The sequence below is a fragment of the Staurois parvus genome, unplaced genomic scaffold (genome assembly GCF_062004578.1).
Source record: "Staurois parvus isolate SC_StPar_1 unplaced genomic scaffold, SC_StPar_1.0 ptg000668l, whole genome shotgun sequence".
NCBI lineage: Eukaryota > Metazoa > Chordata > Amphibia > Anura > Ranidae > Staurois > Staurois parvus.
The window spans coordinates 1,323,872-1,346,519 of record NW_028318464.1 but is presented as its reverse complement, the minus strand read 5'-3'; the positions used below and the strand labels follow the sequence as shown (position 1 = coordinate 1,346,519).

At 41.5% G+C, this 22,648-nt stretch overlaps 1 protein-coding gene across 1 annotated transcript in view; it reads left to right on the top strand.

Moving 5' to 3' along the window:
* The first annotated feature begins 1,546 nt into the window (after nucleotides 1-1,546).
* CYSLTR1 (cysteinyl leukotriene receptor 1) overlaps nucleotides 1,547-22,648 on the top strand; it is a 78,648-nt gene continuing 57,546 nt past the window's right edge. Inside the window, exon 1 of the mRNA XM_089651895.1 lies at nucleotides 1,547-1,640. The gene's annotated coding sequence lies outside the window, so the exon portion shown is untranslated. The remainder of the gene's footprint in view (nucleotides 1,641-22,648) is intronic.

Sequence of the window (22,648 nt, the reverse complement as noted above, 5' to 3'; positions counted from 1 at the left end):
CACAAATAGTGAATTATCAAAAACGCATGATAACTTTCAAAAACACATTCTCAATAAATGTGGAAATACATGAAAAACACTTCAAAAACCACTTCAAAATAAAGTGCACAAATGTGTCACACACTCCATCTAGTGAGGGTGTAACTATAACTTCCCCATAAAATAACGTGCTTTCCAAATCACAATTATGACAGATGAATAATAAACCACCACCAATTCGGCTTATAAACCTTACTAGATGATAAGCGATTTATAAATGTGTATTTATACAAGGGAGGAATCTTCCGAACAATTATGTGCGCCCTCCACTTATCAAATGCTCACACTGTGCAAGTTGACCCCCTTGCCTTCACCTTTTCTATATATGCACCTTACCAGATGGTTGAAAGTGAATGGCGTATAAAGATGTTTCTTAATTCCATGTCATTTCCAGATTGTATCAGCATCATCACACGTGTAAAACATAACCAAATATAGTGTAGTATGTACCATAAGCAAAAACCTTTAATCTCCTAAAATATGCTCACATGAACAGAGTGAAAAACCAGTATTAGAAGTATTGGCAATTTCCTATGGACAAAACCTCTTCCAAGATGGCCACTTCATGACTTCCTGTCGACGTCCAACGTCACTTACTGACGCGTTTCGTCACTTCCTGACTTCAACTGATGTGCATGAGATTCTGAGTGAACTGACTTTAGCAAATAAGCCCCACTGTTTGTGTAGACTGCATAGATGTGAATGACCACCATAGGAATTCATTTTATTTTCCATGTCATGTGAATTACTGCGGTGTAAAACGCATCAGTGTGAACCAGGGGGCAATGTCGTTGGCATGGACACAGCTGGTGCTCCCAATGTGGCAGAGGATTAGTGCAGCTGCCTGCACAGGTATGCATGGAACACCTGTGCATCCCTGTGTGGGCAAACACAGCCCTCACATCAGTGCACACTATAGTATACCCATATAAACAAGGTCTAAGACTCAAAATTGGATTTCATTGGTTTTAAAAAGTCATAACAATTTTATATACAGTATGTGTTGCCATGACTGAAATTAAAAAGTCAAATGTTTCATAATTGGCTAAAAGAAAAAAAAAAAAAAAGTAAATAAGCTGCATGATATCTCAAAAATGTATGGCACGTAGAATAGTTATACAGGATACAAAAATTATTTCAGCAGTGATTTCAGCAACTACAAAGAAGATGTGGGGTGCTATGTAGAAAACCTGGGGCATATGCCTTGGGTGCAGGGTCCAGTGATGCTACCACTTTCCATTCCAGTGCTATACTGAAGAGTTATAAATCATAAGCATCTTATGTAATACAACTTAGAATTTTCCTTCTGTGATAAGTGATTATGTTCACTCTGGCTCTGTAGGTTGTGGTAAGTCTGCTCATGAATAGTAAAGATGCTGCTGAAGTATTGAGTGTAGAAGTTAGATCTGCAGTTTCTAGCCAGGAATTGTGTGTGTGCTCAGTGGGGTGGTGCACATAAAAGGCATGCTATTTATTCCCCAGAAGAGAAACGCTCACATCTGTTGCTGAGCACTGAGCACAGACACAACTTGTGAGACTTCCACTTTTATCATTGAGAATACTATGCTGTAAGCACTTCACAAGGACAGGACTTTTCACGGGTGAGTCTTTAATATAAGTACTTTACCAAAACTGTTTAATCATGTTATATTGTGCAAGCTATGTTTTCTGATTTATGGTCATTTTTTATGGCATTTACCCAAAAGTAATTCCATTTACAAATGCAAAAGATTCATTATCTTAATAAAATCAAATTGTTGTATAGGTGATGGGTAACAATTAGTTTAATCTCTAACTAGATAATAGATTTACTTACTTGCCCTAGGCTTGGTTTAGAAAATAGACACATTCTTGAAGTTAAAACAAGTTGAGAAATGTTGATTTTAAATAGTTCTGTTCAAGTACTTACTACAGTGTATTCAGTGTCTGTTCCCCAAACTGTGTGCAAGTAATTTCTACTGTGTATTCTGTCTCTGTTCCCCAAATTGTGTGCAAGTACTTACTACTGTGTATTCAGTGTCTGTTCCCCAAACTGTGTGCAAGTACTTTCTACTGTGTATTCATTCTCTGTTCCCCAAATTGTGTGCAAGTACTTTCTACTGTGTATTCAGTCTCTGTTCCCCAAATTGTGTGCAAGCACTTACTACTGTGTATTCAGTGTCTGTTCCCCAAACTGTGTGCAAGTACTTTCTACTGTGTATTCATTCTCTGTTCCCCAAATTGTGTGCAAGTACTTACTACTGTGTATTCAGTGTTTTTTCCCCAAATTGTGTACAAGTACTTTACACAGTGTATTCTGTGTCTGTTCCCCAAACTGAATACACTGTAGAAAGTACTTGCACACAATTTGGGGAACAGACACTGAATACACTGTAGAAAGTACTTGCACACAGTGTCTGTTCCCCAAATTGTGTGCAAGTACTTTCTACAGTGTATTCGGTGTCTGTTCCCCAAATTGTGCGCAAGTACTTTCTACAGTGTATTCTGTATCTGTTCCCCAAATTGTGTGCAAGTACTTTCTACAATGTATTCAGTGTTTGTACCCCAAACTGTGTGCAAGTACTTTCTACAATGTATTCAATGTTTGTTCCCCAAAGTGTGTGCAAGTACTTTCTACAATGTATTCAATGTTTGTTCCCCAAAGTGTGTGCAAGTACTTTCTACAGTGTATTCTGTGTCTGTTCCCCAAACTGTTTAATCATTTTATAATGTGCAAGCTATGTTTTCTGATTTATGGTCATTTTTTTATGGTATTTACCCAAAAGTAATTCCATTTACAAATGCAAAAGATTCATTATCTTAATAAAATCAAATTGTTGTATAGGTGATGGGTAACAATTAGTTAAATCTCTCACTAGATAATAGATTTACTTACTTGCCCTAGGCTTAGTTTAGAAAATAGACACATTCTTGAATTTAAAACAAGAACAGAACTATTTAAAATCAACATTTCTCAACACGTACTTTCTACAGTGTATTCAGTGTCTGTTGACCAAATTGTGTGCAAGGACTTTCTACATTGTATTCAGTGTCTGTTCCCCAAATTATGTGCAAGTACGTTCTACATTGTATTCAGTGTCTGTTCCCCAAATTATGTGCAAGTACATTCTAGATTGTATTCAGTGTCTGTTCCCCAAATTATGTGCAAGTACGTTCTACAGTGTATTCAGTGTCTGTTCCCCAAATTATGTGCAAGTACGTTCTACATTGTATTCAGTGTCTGTTCCCCAAATTATGTGCAAGTACGTTCTACAGTGTATTCAGTGTCTGTTGCCCAAATTATGTGCAAGTACGTTCTACATTGTATTCAGTGTCTGTTCCCCAAATTATGTGCAAGTACGTTCTACAGTGTATTCAGTGTCTGTTCCCCAAATTATGTGCAAGTACGTTCTACATTGTATTCAGTGTCTGTTCCCCAAATTATGTGCAAGTACGTTCTACATTGTATTCAGTGTCTGTTCCCCAAATTATGTGCAAGTACGTTCTAGATTGTATTCAGTGTCTGTTCCCCAAATTATGTGCAAGTACGTTCTACAGTGTATTCAGTGTCTGTTCCCCAAATTATGTGCAAGTACGTTCTACATTGTATTCAGTGTCTGTTCCCCAAATTATGTGCAAGTACGTTCTACAGTGTATTCAGTGTCTGTTCCCCAAATTATGTGCAAGTACGTTCTACATTGTATTCAGTGTCTGTTCCCCCAGTTATGTGCAAGTACGTTCTACAGTGTATTCAGTGTCTGTTGACCAAATTGTGTGCAAGTACTTTCTACTGTGTATTCAGTGTCTGTTCCCCAAATTGTGTGCAAGTACTTTCTACTGTGTATTCAGTGTCTGTTCCCCAAATTGTGTGCAAGTATTTTCTACACTGTATTTACAGTGTCTGTTCCCCAAATTGTGTGCTAACACCTCAGACCAGCAACCTGGAAGATAGAAATAGGCAGTGTTATTGGCAAGGTGGTCTTTAAATGGTCACATATATCACAATCTTAGCGTGCAAATTGAGTATATGAATTTATAAGACCTGCCAGCAGCTTTATATTCTTCTCAGATGTTTCTAATTCACCTAATCTCTGCTTCATAAAACTTCAATTCTAATTAAATGTAATGGACTGTAAAGTCGCATTGTACCATGTGAAGACAAAGCAGAAGCACCATCTACGTACCTCCTACAGAAGATTTACAAAACTACATCTAAACCACAATGTGCAGAGATTTTGGGGCAGAGCTCTTTAGATACAATGTAATGGCTCATGTAGACAGCAATTAGCAAGTCAAATAGAGTAAGGTGCTACTTACTGTAGTTGCTGTGGTTTGCTTTTGAGTTGGTGCCATTTACCTTTACGTAGCTGTCCTGCATCAAGCCAGTTCTGAATTGTTTTAGGTTGCATTGAGTTGCTTTCTCAAATACATTGACTTGTATAGGGAAGAGAAGAAACAGAACTTCTGTAAATGGGCTTAGTTGTCTCAAAGGTGATTATGGAGGTGCAAATAGACCTTTTTATTGTCCTTAGCAGGGCTCTGGGTAACGGTGCTTGAAAATTACTAATAGGCTGTTACATTATATTAATGTATTGGGGTTGAAGTTGGTACATTGCCCAAATCTGTGCAAGACTTTAAAACGTGTCTGCACATCTTTTAATTAATATTGAATTGCATGTATAGGGAGTTGACTTGTGCTATAAAAACCGAGCTTATGGCAAGGAGTAACTGTAATGTTGTTGACTGATGGCTTGCAGGTTTTGCAGGTTTTGTGTCTGTACAGTTTCAGGGCACAGGAATGTTGTGTATATAATGAAAACAAATCCGCCATCCAATATATGAGCTCACTGTGCTATTCTGTTGTATTGCAATGTATCTGTATATAGCTGGTCTTGGCACTAGAAGAGCATGGTAATATTACAATACAAACAGATAAGATCATATTTATGTTAGTACATGTTACTATATGCATACACAGGATGCAACCACTGAAAATTGCAATTGACCTTATTCTGTCTTTTAACCTACCTCACAGTGATTTTAAATTACTCAAGCATCATCGAGTCCATAGGCAAGGCTGTGAGCAAAGATATGGGCAGTAAAATAGTGCTTTGTCTGTTGGGGTAGCTGTGGACTACCTGATCCCCTATCTAATCCAAAAAGTGTAATACAACCAAGGATTAGGCAATTTAGAGTAGAAAGAGGGTGTGATAAGCTATTTCAATACTCAAAGCATTGGGTATCAGACTTTCTTAAACAAACAATCATTTTTACTGCTAAACTTCAGGCAAACGGCTAAATACAGAAGTGAAATGCATACATGGGAGCTGTTTCTCCCCTCCTCAGTATGCTGCGCAGGGACGGACTGATAACTCATGGGGCCCCCGGGCAATAGGGGATCATGGGGCCCCTGTGTCCTTTCCCACACTCAAAGCACACCCCAAAAAAGCCTATAAAAATCATGGGGCATTTCATGGGGCCCCCTACTGACCCTGGGCCCTCGGGTAGTGCCCGAGTGTTCGAATGGTTAGTCTGCCCCTGAACGTAAGTAGTAGTAAAGTCACGTTTTAGAATTTTACCTACATGTAAGCTTATAATAAAACTCACCTGTAGGTAAAATAAATATCTCCTAAACATTCACTGATTAGGAGATGCTCTACAGAGCAGCAGCCGGTGACAATACTAGCGCATACGCTCTAAAGCAGCGGTTCTCAACCTGGGGGTCGCGACCCCTTTGGGGGTCGAACGACACTTTCCCAGGGGTCGCCTAAGACCATCGGAAAACAATTATTTCCGATGGCCTTAGGAACCGAGACACCGCTCCTTGATCCGTCTGCAGGTGTGGGCGGGATGACATGCCGTCCCTGTCATCTGGACACACCCCCGGGATCAATCCTTCCTCGTCGGTGATTGGCCACCGGAACTGTAGCTCAAGAGAGGCACACAGGCGGCCAATCACCGGCGAGGAGGTGGAGCTTGGAAAGGAGGAGCCGAGCGGCACCGCGAAGCACGAGCGAGTGAAGAGGAGGAAAGCGGCCGGAGAAGGAAGCCATCTGACCGGTAAGTGTTTGTACCATGGGAGAGGGAGGGAGCGAGCGAGCCCAGGCTGGAGCAGGGGTCAGCAAGGTAAGTATCATTGGTGTCAGTGGGAGGAATAGTGCCCAATCATTGGTGTCACTATTACCAATGATGGGGCACTATTCCTCCCCCCACTGACACCAACGATGGGGCACTATTCCTCCCACTGACACCAACGATGGGGCACTATTCCTCCCACTGACACCAACGATGGGGCACTATTCCTCCCACTGACACCAATGTTGGGGCACTATTGCTCCCCCTGATGCCAACGATGGGGCACTATTCCTCCCACTGACACCAATGATGGGGGCACTATTCCTCCCACTGACACCAATGATGGGGCACTATTCCTCCCACTGACACCAATGATGGCGCCGTATTCCCCCCACTGACACCAATGATGGGGCACTATTCCTCCCACTGACACCAGTGATGGGGCACTATTCCTCCCACTGACACCAATGATGGGGCACTTTTCCTCCCACTGACACCAGTGATGGGACACTATTCCTCCCACTGACACCAGTGATGGGGCACTATTCCTCCCACTGACACCAATGATGGGGCACTATTCCCCCCACTGACACCAATGATGGGGCACTATTCCCCCCACTGACACCAATGATGGGGCACTATTCCCCCCACTGACACCTATGATGGGGCACTATTCCTCCCATTGACACCAACGATGGGGCACTATTCCTCCCCCCACTGACACCAACGATGGGGCACTATTCCTCCCACTGACACCAATGATGGGGCACTATTCCTCCCACTGACACCAACGATGGTGTCAGTGGGAGGAATAGTGCCCCATCGTTGGTGTCAGTGGGAGGAATAGTGCCCCAACGATGGGGCACTATTCCTCCCACTGACACCAACGATGGGGCACTATTCCTCCCACTGACACCAACAATGGGGCACTATTCCTCCCACTGACACCAACGATGGGGCACTATTCCTCCCACTGACACCAACGATGGGGCACTATACTTCCCTCTGATACCAACGATGGGGCACTATTCCTCCCACTGACACCAATGTTGGGGCACTATTGCTCCCCCTGATGCCAACGATGGGGCACTATTCCTCCCACTGACACCAGTGATGGGGCACTTTTCCTCCCACTGACACCAGTGATGGGACACTATTCCTCCCACTGACACCAGTGATGGGACACTATTCCTCCCACTGACACCAGTGATGGGGCACTATTCCTCCCACTGACACCAATGATGGGGCACTATTCCCCCCACTGACACCAATGATGGGGCACTATTCCCCCCACTGACACCAATGATGGGGCACTATTCCCCCCACTGACACCAATGATGGGGCACTATTCCCCCCACTGACACCAATGATGGGGCACTATTCCCCCCACTGACACCAATGATGGGGCACTATTCCCCCCACTGACACCAATGATGGGGCACTATTCCCCCCACTGACACCAATGATGGGGCACTATTCCCCCCACTGACACCAATGATGGGGCACTATTCCCCCCACTGACACCAATGATGGGGCACTATTCCCCCCACTGACACCAATGATGGGGCACTATTCCCCCCACTGACACCTATGATGGGGCACTATTCCTCCCATTGACACCAACGATGGGGCACTATTCCTCCCCCCACTGACACCAACGATGGGGCACTATTCCTCCCCCCACTGACACCAACGATGGGGCACTATTCCTCCCACTGACACCAACGATGGGGCACTATTCCTCCCACTGACACCAACGATGGGGCACTATACTTCCCTCTGATACCAACGATGGGGCACTATTCCTCCCACTGACACCAATGTTGGGGCACTATTGCTCCCCCTGATGCCAACGATGGGGCACTATTCCTCCCACTGACACCAACGATGGGGGCACTATTCCTCCCACTGATACCAATGATGGGGCACTATTCCTTCCACTGACACCAATGATGGGGCACTATTCCTCCCACTGACACCAATAATGGGGCCGTATTCCCCCCACTGACACCAATGATGGGGCACTATTCCTCCCACTGACACCAATGATGGGGCACTTTTCCTCCCACTGACACCAGTGATGGGACGCTATTCCTCCCACTGACACCAGTGATGGGGCACTATTCCTCCCACTGACACCAATGATGGGGCACTATTCCCCCCACTGACACCTATGATGGGGCACTATTCCCCCCACTGACACCTATGATGGGGCACTATTCCTACCACTGACACCAATGATGGGGCACTATTCCTACCACTGATACCAGTGATGGGGCACTATTCCTCCCATTGACATCAGTGATGGGGCACTATTCCTCCCACTGACACCAATGATGAGGCACTATTCCTCCCACTGCAAAATTACAGTTATGAAGTAGCAACGAAAATAATTTTATGGTTGGGGGTCACCACAACATGAGGAACTGTATTAAGGGGTCGCGGCATTAGAAAGGTTGAGAACCACTGCTCTAAAGGAACGACGTACCCGTGGTGTTCCTTCAGAGCTGCTTGCCATGGAACTCCCGCACGCATACACGGGAGTGACGTCATTGACGGCTCAGCCTTTCAAGCAACCACAGGCCATGAACCCAAATGGAAGACCGGGTGAAGATGAAAGCCTTCTGCAGCCTTGACAGCTGCTGGATGGCTTTGATATAAGGTGCATTCTAGCACATTATGATACTACCTTGCACAAGGAAACTTTTTGTTTTTCTTTTTTGTAAACAAGTTTACTACCATTTTAAAGAGTCTGACAAAAGATCAAATTCAGGTACATAGACTGCTTGCATTTAAAGTGGTATTAAACCCAAAAGCAAACATCGATTATATTGCAGCTTGACAATTCATAGATGAGGTGGTTGCATTATTTATTTTTAGACTTTCTTTCTTTTACATTCAGCAGGTGATTCTTCCAGTAAGTCTGTTGTTTTTCAACAGAACAAGCTGTCCTGCAGATGTAGCAGTTTAAAGTGTAGAAACAAACCATTAACCACTGGCAGGGGTGCTCACAATGCTTACAATCAGCGTTTACATAAAACCTTTATCACAAAAGAGAAAAATGTTTGCTACACCTGCTTGTGTAAATGCATGAGCTGGAGGTTTTGCTTCAATTTGTTAGTACACCTAAATCTGCTAGTATATATAACACACTCCTCCCCCAGACTGACAATGCTGCTGTCCAAAGGTGCCCCCTGTACTCTCTCATCCTTAGTGGTGTCACTTAATACAGGATGTGTGTTACGGGCCAGATCAACAGGTGAAAACCGAAGGGAAAAATCCTAAAAAAGAAAACAAATGCAGCCACCACATCTAAGGATTAGGAAGCGGCAATATATTTTACATTTTGGGTTTAGCACTTCACTAAGAAATACATTTAGAGATGTGTTAATGATTATAGAGCTTTATTAATTGTGTCTTTTTATATCTGCCTTGAGTACAGCTTTAAAAGTTGCCTTTTATAACAAGCATCCAATAGAATTTCAAACATATATTCTATGCCCAGCTTTATACCTAAAAGCCTAAGGTAGGAGTCCACAGCACAGCAACCTTTGGAGCTGTCTAAACAATTGTAAGCACTTGCATAAGTTCAAAATACATTCACAGGGTGTCTAAATTCAAAAACTAAATTAAAATATATATTGCAGCATATCTGTACTAATGATGTAGTGGAGGAAATCATTTTCTTTTTAACAAAATCATTGTTAGGGTTTACATAACATTTAGGTAGAGCAACAGTGGTGAGAAGACAATCATAACTAGTTATGATAACCATCAATCCAGGGACTGAAATTTCAGTTCTTATATTATTAAAATGATGTTTTAAGCAAATGAGCTATTCAGAGCAGTGAGTGCTGCACTTCAATGTATTGGAAGAAAGGACCTGAAACACTTCATCTACGTAAGTACAATCTTACAACTGTTTAGAAATGCAGTAATAAAAGGAATCATGAAAGTGGTGAATTACTAATGTACTAATAGTGTGTGGTTTCTTTAATCCATTTTTGTGTAATTTATTAGTATTTGAATATGGCCAATCTGATAAACAAAAAAAAAAAAAGCTGAACAAAACGCAAAGTTGTGGCACAATCACTGCAAAAAAGAGTGTAGAGAAACACAAAACAAACTGCGAAAAGCACTGGAAAATGGACAAAAAGCTAACTGCATAGGTGTGAATGGAGCCTTAACTGATTCCGCACTGCCCTATAGCAGAAATACTGCTACAGGGTGGCACGGGTGCCATATAGATACGTGATAGCCGTGCCGCCATTTGTGACCTCAGCTGTCAATCACCAGGTCCCAGCTGGTGATCACCAAGTATCTCTGATGGGGACAGACCTGTGTATAAACAACACAGATTTTTCCCCTGTCAGCTCCTGCTCACTGCTTTGTATGCAGAGCCATATAAAGCAGTGCGCTTACAGCGAAGCACACACACAGACAGCATAGTGAAACAGCACACAGTTAACCCTTTGATCACCCCAGATGTTAACCCTTTCCTGCTCACTTCCATTAGTACAGTGTCAGTGCTTTTTATTAGCACTGATCACTGTATTGGTGTCACTGGGGATGTCAGTGACACCAAGTCAGTTTCTCCCAGTGTCATAATGGTCGCCGCAGTCCCACTATAAGTAGCTGATTGCCGCCATTACTAGTAAAAAAAATAAATAAAATTCCAGTGTCTATACCGACATTTGTAAATGCTATAACTGTCACGTAAACCAATTTCCACGTATTGGGATTTTTTTTTTAGCAAAGACATGTAGCAGAATACATTTTTATTTATTTTTTTTTATTTTTACTGGACATGTTTAATAGCATAAAAGTCGAAAATATTGTTTTTTTTTTTTTCTCTCAAAATTGTTGGGGTTTTTTTGTGTATAGCACAAAAAATAAAACCGCACAGGTGATCAAATACCACCGAAAGAAAGCTCTATTTGTGGGGAACAAAAGGATGTAAATTTCATTTGGGTGCAGCGTTGCATGATCAGTTGCATTGTCAGTTAAAGAAACACAGCGCCATATCGCAAAAAATGGCCTGGTCAGGAAGGGGGGTGAATCCTCTGGAGGGCAAGTGGTTAAAGTCAACCTGTTGCATTAGCAAAGTACAGGTTCACTTTTTGTTTAAATAACTCTTTATAACTGGCCCCACTGCTAATTAATGTGAGATTGAAGAGGGTCATTCTGGTCAAAATATAAACTTGGTAAGGACCCTTTTTTAAGTTTGGCACCCAATTATGAATGGTTTACTGCCAGTGAACATGTTGTTTATTCATGGTTGTATGTGTGGCTAATTGTGCATTCTTTACAAGTCTAAGCAGTTTTATGTAAAGCGCCTTCAAAGGACCTTGGGCTCAATTTAATTAAAATTGCGTTTGATCTGTATTTTGTTATTTATACAGTTTTTGGTATTGAAAGATTGCTGTAGTCAATAAACTGTATTCTTGTGTCATCTGTGGATATTCTAGTCAATTCTAGTTTGTTGGTATAGGTCAATGTGGACAGGACTCAGAACTGCTTCCCTCCCCATGCAAGTCTACAGCCTGGTACACATGGTAACTTTTTTTCCCTTCAGCCTAACTGGCTGAGTGAAAAAAAAAACTGAGGAGGTGGTCAGGAGGTCACTCTACTAAAGATGCAATTTTAGTACAGCAATCTCCCTGCTGAGCCATTGTGTTCTGCTGGGGAGGGGGGGAGTGCCACCTGCCAGAACACATCTGTCAGTATTAGCAGCCATTGACACAGATATTTATTATTTCAGCTACTTATATAGCGCTGTCAATTTACATAGCGCTTTACATACATATATTGTACATTCACATCAGTCCCTAACCCTCAAGGAGCGTACAATCTAAAGTCCCTAACTCACATCCATACATACACATACTAGGGCCAATTTAGACAGGAGCCAATTAACCTACCAGCATGTCTTTGGAGTGTGGAAGGAAACTTGAGTACCCGGAGGAAACCCACACAGTCACAGGGAGAACATGCAAACTCCAGGCAGGTTGTGCCAGGGTTAGGATTTGAACCAGCAACCCTAGTACTGCCAGGTGGAAGTGCTAACCATTTAGCCACTGTGCTACCCTATAGGGGTGATGGTCATGCAGCCTTGTACACAGATCATATTTAATATCCTAGATTTAAGCCAGTGTAGGCATCCCTTGACAATGTTAGTTTCTCCCAATCCTTGTCACTGACACTTTTGCTTGATGGCTTTGTCTTAAGGTAAAACTGAATGCTTTAAAATGTAGTTTAGTACAGTATTTGTTATTTTACATGCTTTTTCCATGTTATTGAAAAACTGCAACTTTTGCTTCCTTTTTTAGCAGAGACATGGAAATTAAAATGTCACCATAAGCCTGCCCCTTACATCTACTGGCTAAGTAAACAGAAGCCCAACGCATTCCTGGCAGCATTGCTTATGGTGTTTTATACATGTTTCAATATAATCACTACTAAGTTAAAGCTGCTAAACAGATCCTGTTTACAATCCTTCTTATCCATATTGATCTGATTGATTACTTTCAACAGAACATCTGCATGTCTTTAATCAGTCATGTTTAAAGGGTAGTTCCCCTGTTGTGAAAAAAATATAGCAAATAAAAAAACAAAATAATAATATAGCATCTGCAGTTGCTAAAAAAGTACTATTTTTGATGTTATAAAAAATTACTTTTCCTTTTCAGTCTACAGTTTTTCTGTAAAATTCAATGCAATATGGCAACCTGGAGGCATTCTGTACACATTTGGTCTGCAGAACACCTCCAAAAATGTAATATCCTGCTTATGTGATTGGTTCACTGAATTTCCTAGAAGTCTGCACTAAGATATAAGTCAAATTTTAGGCATTCTCTGCAATGGAAATTTTACTTTTGGTAAGTTACTCTACAAGGGTTAAATGCTTCCAAAGGGATGCAGACTCTGCAGCTATTCTCATCAGGACACAGAAATTGCACCACCTGATTCTACCGAACCAGTCACTCCCATTTAGAATCAGTATCCAAAGGGCCTAGTGCAGTGTTTCTCAACTCCAGTCCTCATGGACCCCCAACAGGTCATGTTTTCAGGATTTCCCTCAGATGAAACAGCTGTGCTAATTACTAAGGCAGTGAAACTGATCAAATCACCTGTGCAAAATAATGGAAATCCTGAAAACATGACCTGTTGGGGGTCCATGAGGACTGGAGTTGAGAAACACTGGCCTAGTGCAGTGGTTGGCAAGCCGCGGCTCGCGAGCCACATGCGGCTCTTTACAAGCTTAAATGCGGCTCTTCTGTGTGCCGGGCGCCCCCTCCCTCCTCTCCCTCCCCTCCCTCCTCTCGGACGGGCGTGTGCCGGGCGGCCGCCCCCTCACCTCCCCTCCCCTCCCCTCCCTCCTCTCGGACGGCCGCCCGCTCCCCTCCCTCCTCTCGGGCGGCCGCCCCAAAAGTCAGGACTCTGCAGCTGTCAGGATGTAGGCGGGGCAGCCAGGATGTAGGCGGGGCAGCGTGACGAACTCCTCTCCTCTCACAGTCCGCCCTGAAGACCAGAACGGCGCGGGAAGCACGACGAGAGGAACGCGCGGAGCAAAGGTAAGTGAATTGACACAGGGGGGACTTACTATATGGGGGATGAATTACTATATGGGGGACTTACTATATGGGGGGGACTTACTATATGGGGGGGACTTACTATATGGGGGACTTACTATATGGGGGGGGACTTACTATATGGGGGGGGACTTACTATATGGGGGATGAATTACTTTATGGGGGACTTACTATATGGGGGGGACTTACTATATGGGGGGGGACTTACTATATGGGGGATGAATTACTATATGGGGGACTTACTATATGGGGGGGGACTTACTATATGGGGGACTTACTATATGGGGGACTTACTATAAGGGGGACTTACTATATGGGGGATGAATTACTATATGGGAGATGAATTACTATATGGGAGTTGAATTACTATGGGGGGGATGAATTACTATGGGGGATGAATTACTATGGGGGATGAATTACTATATGGGGGATGAATTACTATGGGGGATGAATTACTATATGGGGGATGAATTACTATATGGGGGATGAATTACTATGGGGGATGAATTACTATATGGGGGATGAATTACTATGGGGGGGATGAATTACTATATGGGGGATGAATTACTATGGGGGATGAATTACTATGGGGGGATGAATTACTATGGAGGATGAATTACTATATGGGGGATGAATTACTATGGGGGATGAATTAATATGGGGGATGAATTAATATGGGGGATGAATTACTATGGGGGATGAATTACTATATAGGGGATGAATTACTATATGGGGGATGAATTACTATGGGGGATGAATTACTATATGGGGGATGAATTACTATGGGGGATGAATTACTATATGGGGGATGAATTACTATATGGGGATGAATTACTATGGGGATGAATTACTATATGGGGGATGAATTGCTATGGGGGATGAATTGCTATATGGGGGATGAATTGCTATATGGGGGATGAATTACTATGGGGGATGAATTACTATATGGGGGATGAATTACTATATGGGGGATGAATTACTATGGGGGATGAATTACTATATGGGAGATGTATTTTCAGTTTTAAAAATGTGGCTCTCAAAATAAATTTCAATCGTGGTTTTGGCGAGATTTGGCTCAGTTGAAAAAAAAGGTTGCCCACCACTGGCCTAGTGGAACAAACAGCATTTTCTTCAGAGCAGAAAAAAGGTAGGAATCTGCAACAAACTTTGTTAAAATACATGACAGGTACATTGATCACCCAGAGGAAATTGTTTCTTTTTTAAAAAGTGAACTTACTCTTTAATACTGCAATTTTGAAACTATTTGTTCTAAGAACGAGTGCCCCACAAACAGTGTGGCAACAACAGTGTGGCAAGATTGCTGCTTCTCCTTTGATAGCTGCACAAAACACTCTTCCTCTGAAGCAAATGAGCATATTTGAAACTTAGCAGCTGATTCTAAAAGACATTGGAGTTGATTTACTATAGGTAAATATACTCTGCACTGCAAGTAGATCCAAGGGGAAGCTCTGAAATGAGGAGAAGCTCTGCTCATTTCTTTCATCCAATCATGTGCAAGCAAAAATGCAGTTGTTTTTATTTTCCTTGTATGTTCCCCCCAGATCTAGAGCAACTGCACTTTCAATGCACTTCCAAGTGCATTTGTACTAGACTTGTAGTGCACAGCCTATTTTCCTTTAGTAAATCAACCCCATTGACTTTACTTCTGCTATGCACGCTTTTATACTGACACTTTTTTTTTAGAAATGAGGTTATTTGTAGTTGCTGACTTTTTTAATTTTAGTTTTTTGGGGGGAGCCTGGAGCTCCTCTTTAAGTGTATTTTTGTGTTAGAGGTGCTGAGATATAGCCACATCGCTGTATAATCTATTAATGTCTTTCATTTAAGCATATTGGACATTGATAAATTGTACAGCAATGTGGCTATATTTCTTGAACAGGAAATGTCATTAACCCTCCCAGCTAAAGATGGGCATTTTTTTGCACAAAACAAATATGGAGTAGTTAAGTTTAATTGAGCTTCTGTAACCATCAGGAGCCATTTAAGGCCCGTTGCGGCCACCAAAAAACACTGTACAGAATATGTTACCTCAACATTTCATATTCCTGATATGTGTTTGTTATACCATGTACTTGTTAAAAAAAATCCTGTTCTCTTTGTATTGCTTCCTTTTTGTGAAATACCTGATGATCCTGCCAGTCCCCCTGCTTTCCTATTTCAAACTGACCACACTAGGAATGAGAGCACATCCATCCCAGTGTGGTCAGTTTTCTACCTGTACTGGGAGCACAGTCTGCCTGTCTTTCAATGGCCAAGACCTGTGCTGACATGCCCCCATACACAACCATTCACTGAGATCAGTGTACAGTTGTATCTGCACCCCAACTCTCCAAGCTCCTCATGCAGCTGAAACTGAATGAATTTTTTTACAAGGCAAAGGTTCACATATTCTTTAATTTCAGTGAAGGGAAAACAATTTTTAATCAGCTGATTGGGACAGACAACTATTAAGATGGTGAGCATTTTTAAATACAGAATCCTAATGAATTAATCAAATAGTGAACTTTGATACCATTGTAACTGGACTTTGCAAATTTCCCAGAATTCTGTGCGTAATTAAAGGATAAGTTCACCTCCGAGAACATGTTACATTTTCCACCTGTTTTTAAGGGTGGAACATGTGACATGTTCACTCTCCTGCAGCTGTCCCTCCAAAACCCCCTGCATCCCCCCTTCCCTGTGACAACAGGTCAGTGTCCCACCAACTGTAACAATTTTGAAAAGACCGCTCCACCTACGCACCCGCATCATTCATTCACAGAGTTTTGTGCATAAATAGACTACAAATACAAACAGCCTTTGCGGCTGATGGCTTTTAGTTCTTAATGAACTGCAAGAGCGCTGGCAAGCATTTGCGTAGTTCAGCTACACTGACATTTCTCCTGCAATCTGCTGAACGTAAGTGCAATGCTTTACAGACAACTAAGACAAAAAAAATAGTACATGAACATTTTTTTTACCTGCAAAAAAATTTGTGGTTATTTTTATTTTTTCTATTAAAGGTGTACTTATCCTTTAACTGCAATGCTAATTTGCTATTAGAATGACTGGAATTCCTACTGTAAAGGTGATAGTTTTCCAACCTTGAACCCTCAGCAACATTTTTAAAAAAGATGGACCTTGGGTGCAATGGCAAAGAGAGATTTTTTTGGATAAGTTTTGACACTTTTGAAATAAAAATGCTAAAGCTTGTACACTGAGCCCCAACTTTTGATCACTTTAAGAAAAAGGTCACTCTTGAGGCAAGGAAGGAAGACACATTTTAGTTCTGCTGGGTTTTTTTTTTAGACATCTATCTATATAAAATGTTCAGTATATCTTTCCACATTCTTTGTTACTATGGCACATAGGCTTGTGCAGTATTAATAGGATGCAGAGACTGACACCCAGCCATAAGAGCTGAGACAAACTGCCATTCTGAATCAGCTGCCTCCTTCCTAGCTGTTGTCTGATCTGCCGTGGCAGGAGGGGAGGGGAAAGGAGGCAGGTCTGACCTCATAACTAGACTTAGCAACTACATATACTTTGTCCCAAAGGAGATAGAACAGAAAAAAAGAACAAAATTATAGACATTCTTCAATGTGAATATGGCTTCACCTCCTTTACTAAGTTGCTAAGTGAACATTCAGTTTGAACAGTCTTTTATTCCTTTAGTAAATCACCTCCTATACGCAGCCTTTGCTTCTTTTTATGGGCAAGTTCCTCCATTGTCACTATCTGCATTCATGTAACCCAGTGGCAGCTGCATGAAGTTGCCCAAGGATATTCTTCCTGACAGGAAGTGGTAACAAAGAATCTGGAAGGGATCATCAGTGCAAAAAGGCAAATAGGAATAGAAAAATAAGAAAATTTTATTTTCTAAATGAAAAAGCCATGGTTATTGTTTGATACGTATGCAGTGCAATAGGAAACTAAACACAGTATTATCTTGTTAGAGTTTGTATGTGCTGTAACATTCTCACTTGCGTGTTTTGCTCTCTGCTTCTTCTTCTCTTCTATTTTCTTTCTTCCTTATTTACTTGCCATTTTCCTCTATTCAGAATAAGTAACTTTATGAAGAAACACACCATAGACCAGTATAATAGTTTACAATTTCTTTATTATTTTTTAAGACAATGTTATTTTCCTTCTATTGCTTATAAATACTATAGGATTGATGACAGGGGTGGATGAATACTATAGGATTGATGACAGCGGTGGATGAATACTATAGGATTGCTGACAGGGGTGGATGAATACTAAAGGGTTGATGACAGGGGTGGATGAATACTATAGGATGGATGACAGGGGTGGATGAATACTATAGGATGGATGACAGGGGTGGATGAATACTATAGGATTGATGACAGGGGTGGATGAATACTATAGGATTGATGACAGCGGTGGATGAATACTATAGGATTGCTGACAGGGGTGGATGAATACTAAAGGGTTGATGACAGGGGTGGATGAATACTATAGGATGGATGACAGGGGTGGATGAATACTATAGGATGGATGACAGGGCTGGATGAATACTATAGGATTGATGACAGGGGTGGATGAATACTATAGGATGGATGACAGGGGTGGATGAATACTATAGGATGGATGACAGGGGTGGATGAATACTATAGGATGGATGACAGGGGTGGATGAATACTATAGGATTGATGACAGCGGTGGATGAATACTATAGGATTGCTGACAGGGGTGGATGAATACTAAAGGGTTGATGACAGGGGTGGATGAATACTATAGGATGGATGACAGGGGTGGATGAATACTATAGGATGGATGACAGGGGTGGATGAATACTATAGGATTGATGACAGGGGTGGATGAATACTATAGGATGGATGACAGGGGTGGATGAATACTATAGGATGGATGACAGGGGTGGATGAATACTATAGGATGGATGACAGGGGTGGATGAATACTATAGGATGGATGACAGGGGTGGATGAATACTATAGGATTGATGACAGGGGTGGATGAATACTATAGGATTGATGACAGGGGTGGATGAATACTATAGGATGGATGACAGGGGTGGATGACATCAACAGTGTTCCCTGTGTGGAAATAATTTTTAAAGTAGTATAATTAATATCAGAGACATTGCACATATAGTGCGTCACATATATTTATGCTAAGCAACATGCATAGCTTCCATGCTAAATTAAGTGCATGAACAAACAGTTTAGAGTAGCTCTGTTGCTAAATCTTCAGCATCTGACATTTCCAGGTGTGTTGCAAGCCTGTGCCCCTACTGCCGGCTGAGATTCCATACTTGGCCACTATATCACTGCAGGAACACAGTAGTGATGTAGCAACCATTGTGGAATCACAGCATACAGCAGAAGGATGCTGAAAATTATTTGGCTGGTATAATGCAAAGATTGATGTTGGTGACTGAAGAACCAGCAAGTGTTATTTCTCTTCTTGTACAGGTTGTCTTTTCATTTTTTTAGGGTTTTAGAGGCAAGGTCACCTTAAGGGCTCTAGTTTAATATCAAGAAACTGCAACAGGATTTTTCAAATTGTGGCTTTATAGTCCTCAAAACAACTGACACTGGCTTGGTAACTCACTGACAGACAACAACACTGCCCTAAATTTATTAATTTAATGTAAGAGATGACAAATTGTTAAAAATGCATTTTAAAAAAATAATAAACAATTTATTGTTTAAAACTATAATTGTCTTACAATTACAGTACTTAACAGTAGCACACAGCTATCTCTAGTCTGTGTGTGATCACCTTGATTGGCTGTCATAGTGACCACATAATGGGCAACCACTCTGATTCTTGATCACTAGGGGAAGACCTGGAGCTGTCACAGACAGCAGGATCAGATCACAGTTGTTCAACTGTTAATTGATGTACTTACAGCATGGCTGACTAGTGCCTGACAATCTTAATAGTCAGACTGAACATAGAAAGCTTTGGACTAGCAATAGCAGCAAGGTGTGTATTGAGAACAACAGGAAAAAGTATCCTTTCAGAAAGAAATCAGCTATTGATTCATGGGACAGAACACTGATTCACGAGAAAGTGAGGCTTTCATTTTTACCTATGGAAAAACAGCCATTAAAATACATCATGGATCTTAGAGATCTGACCCTTGAATGCTTTTAAGAATCTTCTCATAAAGTGATGATAAACACCGCTTAGACACTTGTACCTACAGGTAAGCTTATCATAACATTTACATGTAGGTACAAGGAATATCTCCAAAATGGACACCAGGAGATGATATTGTCACTGCTCGGCCATTTAAACGGGCGGACTCCATAAACTTGGAAGGAAGACTGGATGAAGATTAAAGCCCTGTCAGCTTCTATATTACCTTGCAGGGAGATTTTTTTTTTCTTACATCCACTTTAAAACTCATAAACCATTCTTTTTTTTGGTTTAAAAGTTCACATTTGTACAATATGTAAACGATTTATAAATACACTAAAAATCATGCTAATTTACTGTAGTTTTACAGTGCTAAAATACTGTGTACAAATGACCTGTTTTTGGTGTATCCAATCCAAACAGCATATATCTGTATGCTCAAAGCTATGCTTTTTGATGACTTTAGCTAAGAAAGGAAACGCATGCAGGCATTATAAAAAGTATACGTTATAAATGTGTACTTTTTTCTTGAGAAGTTATAAATATCTTGTGTAAATTTAATTTTTCTTATCAAAATAATGGAGTTGATTTTTAGCCTTTGCCTATAATGCAAATCCAACTTTCAGCATATTCCTAATATTTACAATATGATCTGAAAGCCAGGAAAAAACTGCAATGAACTGTTTATTGTAACCTTTCTAAGAATCATAATCAGCAGAAAAATTGCAGCAATGACATTTGATCATAAGTACAGGACATGTACAAATGCTGCTTAATGCTGCCTGCTTGCAACGCAGCAAATACTTCCTTCTTACATAGAGATATTATCATGTGGAAACTGAAGGTGAGATCCATAAACAAAGGAAACTTAAAATGGTTCTAAAGGTTTTTTTTTCTTTAAAATAACAAACATGTCATACTTACCTTCTCTGTGCAATGGTTTTGCTCAGATCAGCCCTGATCCTCCTCCGGTGCTTCTGGGCCCTCCCCCTTACTTAGTGCCCCCATAGCAAACAGGGGATACTTGTGCATACTCGCTCGCAAGCTGGCTCTGTGGGGTTAGTTTACTAAAACTGGAGAGTGCAAAATCTGAAGCAGCTCTGCATAGAAATCAATCAGCTTCCAGATTTTATTGTCAAGTCTTAATTGAACAAGCTGAAGTTAGAAGCGGATTGGCTACCATGCACAACTGCACCAGATTTTACACTCTCCAGTTTTAGTAAATCAACCCTGCTGTGTCAATGGGACACACACAGCATGGCTCAGTCCTGCCGCCGCTCCCTCCTCTCTGGCTGTGATTGACAGCAGCAGGATGGCTGCTGCCAATGGCCAAGAATAGAGAGACTTGGGAGAGTTTCTGCTCTTGTGCACATCTCTGGATCAAGATGGGGCTCCAGTAAGTATTAGGGGGGCTGAGGTGGGGAGCTGTACTCCTGAAGTTTTTTTTATTTATCTTTCATGCATTGAATGCATGAAGGTAATAACCTTTCACCCTTTACAACAACTTTAAGTAATTAACATATATTACTAAACTTGATGTAAATCCCAACTCTAGCCTAGGTTTTTGCTTTTTATACTCTTTCTACTGTTGTTCTGTGTTGCCCATCACTTAGACAGGAAGAAAAATATCCTCAGTATGGACATAGACATAAATAAAACCTGCCAAGATCTGTATTGGAAAACTTGAGACTCACTGGCCTCCTGAGCGAGGACCACCTGTATGGCAGGTAAGGAGCAGCACAGCTGATAGGCCTGGTAGCAGATCCTTTCCTGTACCACTTGGCTTCTGAGTGAGAACATCTACACCACCTGGGCAGATAGGAGGAGGAGTGCTGTGGTGGGAAACCAGATTAGCCCCCTGCTAGTGACTGCTCATCACATGTAAAGGAACAAGATCCCGATCCCCTGCTCAGGAAGAGTTTCCAGATTGCTGGGTGAAGCAGAGTTTATCTAGGGTCTGGGGTGGTACAACTAGGAGATGCTGGCTAGCACTCCAACAGAGACTGCATCATAGAAAAAAAGCTTGTCAATAGTTCATGAAGTTGTCCTCAGACATCAGTTCCCTTGTGCATCCTATACCTCCCTTACCCTATCCAAATTCTAATCCTCTCAATAAATAACAAAAGCAAAGCTCAAGGACTGGTTTCTGTCTCCGAACAGAAGTTTGTGTGGAAAATGTGGAATGACTGGCTGTGCAGGACTATAGGGGGTAGTGCTACACTTGTATGGCTTGTATGGCTAGTCTTTGTTGTCACTGAAACAGGTATCCCCTCTGTCTTTTTCAGCAACTGTAGTATAATGTTGACTTTCTTAAAAAGTGTTTGACTTGCTAAACCAGGACAAGTGGAAAAAGTTAGTTGCCCCAGTGAGAACACAGACATCAATACATACTTGGCAGGTGTCATCATTTCACCATTAAAAATAGGGATGGCTAAGGATACAATAGATACATTTGCATACTCTTACATATTTTAACATCAGTCAAAGCATACTTAAACAACTAAAAACAGGTCATATATTGCAGCTTACCGGTCCTTAGATGTGGTGGGCTGAATTGGTTCTCATGGCTATTTCTCTTTATTCTGAAGATTCTGCCATTAACAAGGATAACTCACTTTATTGTACCTAGAAAGAGTAGTGTTGTTATTCTAGGACAGGAATAGGTTTAGAGAACACCTCTTCCTCTCCGCATCTCTACTAAATGGGAGGTGTTCTGTAATCCACAAGAGAACCGAGAAGGCTGACATTGTTTGAAATTTCAGTTTAGTACACAGGTCATGACAAGGATGCAGGATTTCTGGCACGATTACCAGGTATTTTTCTGTACTTTGCTGA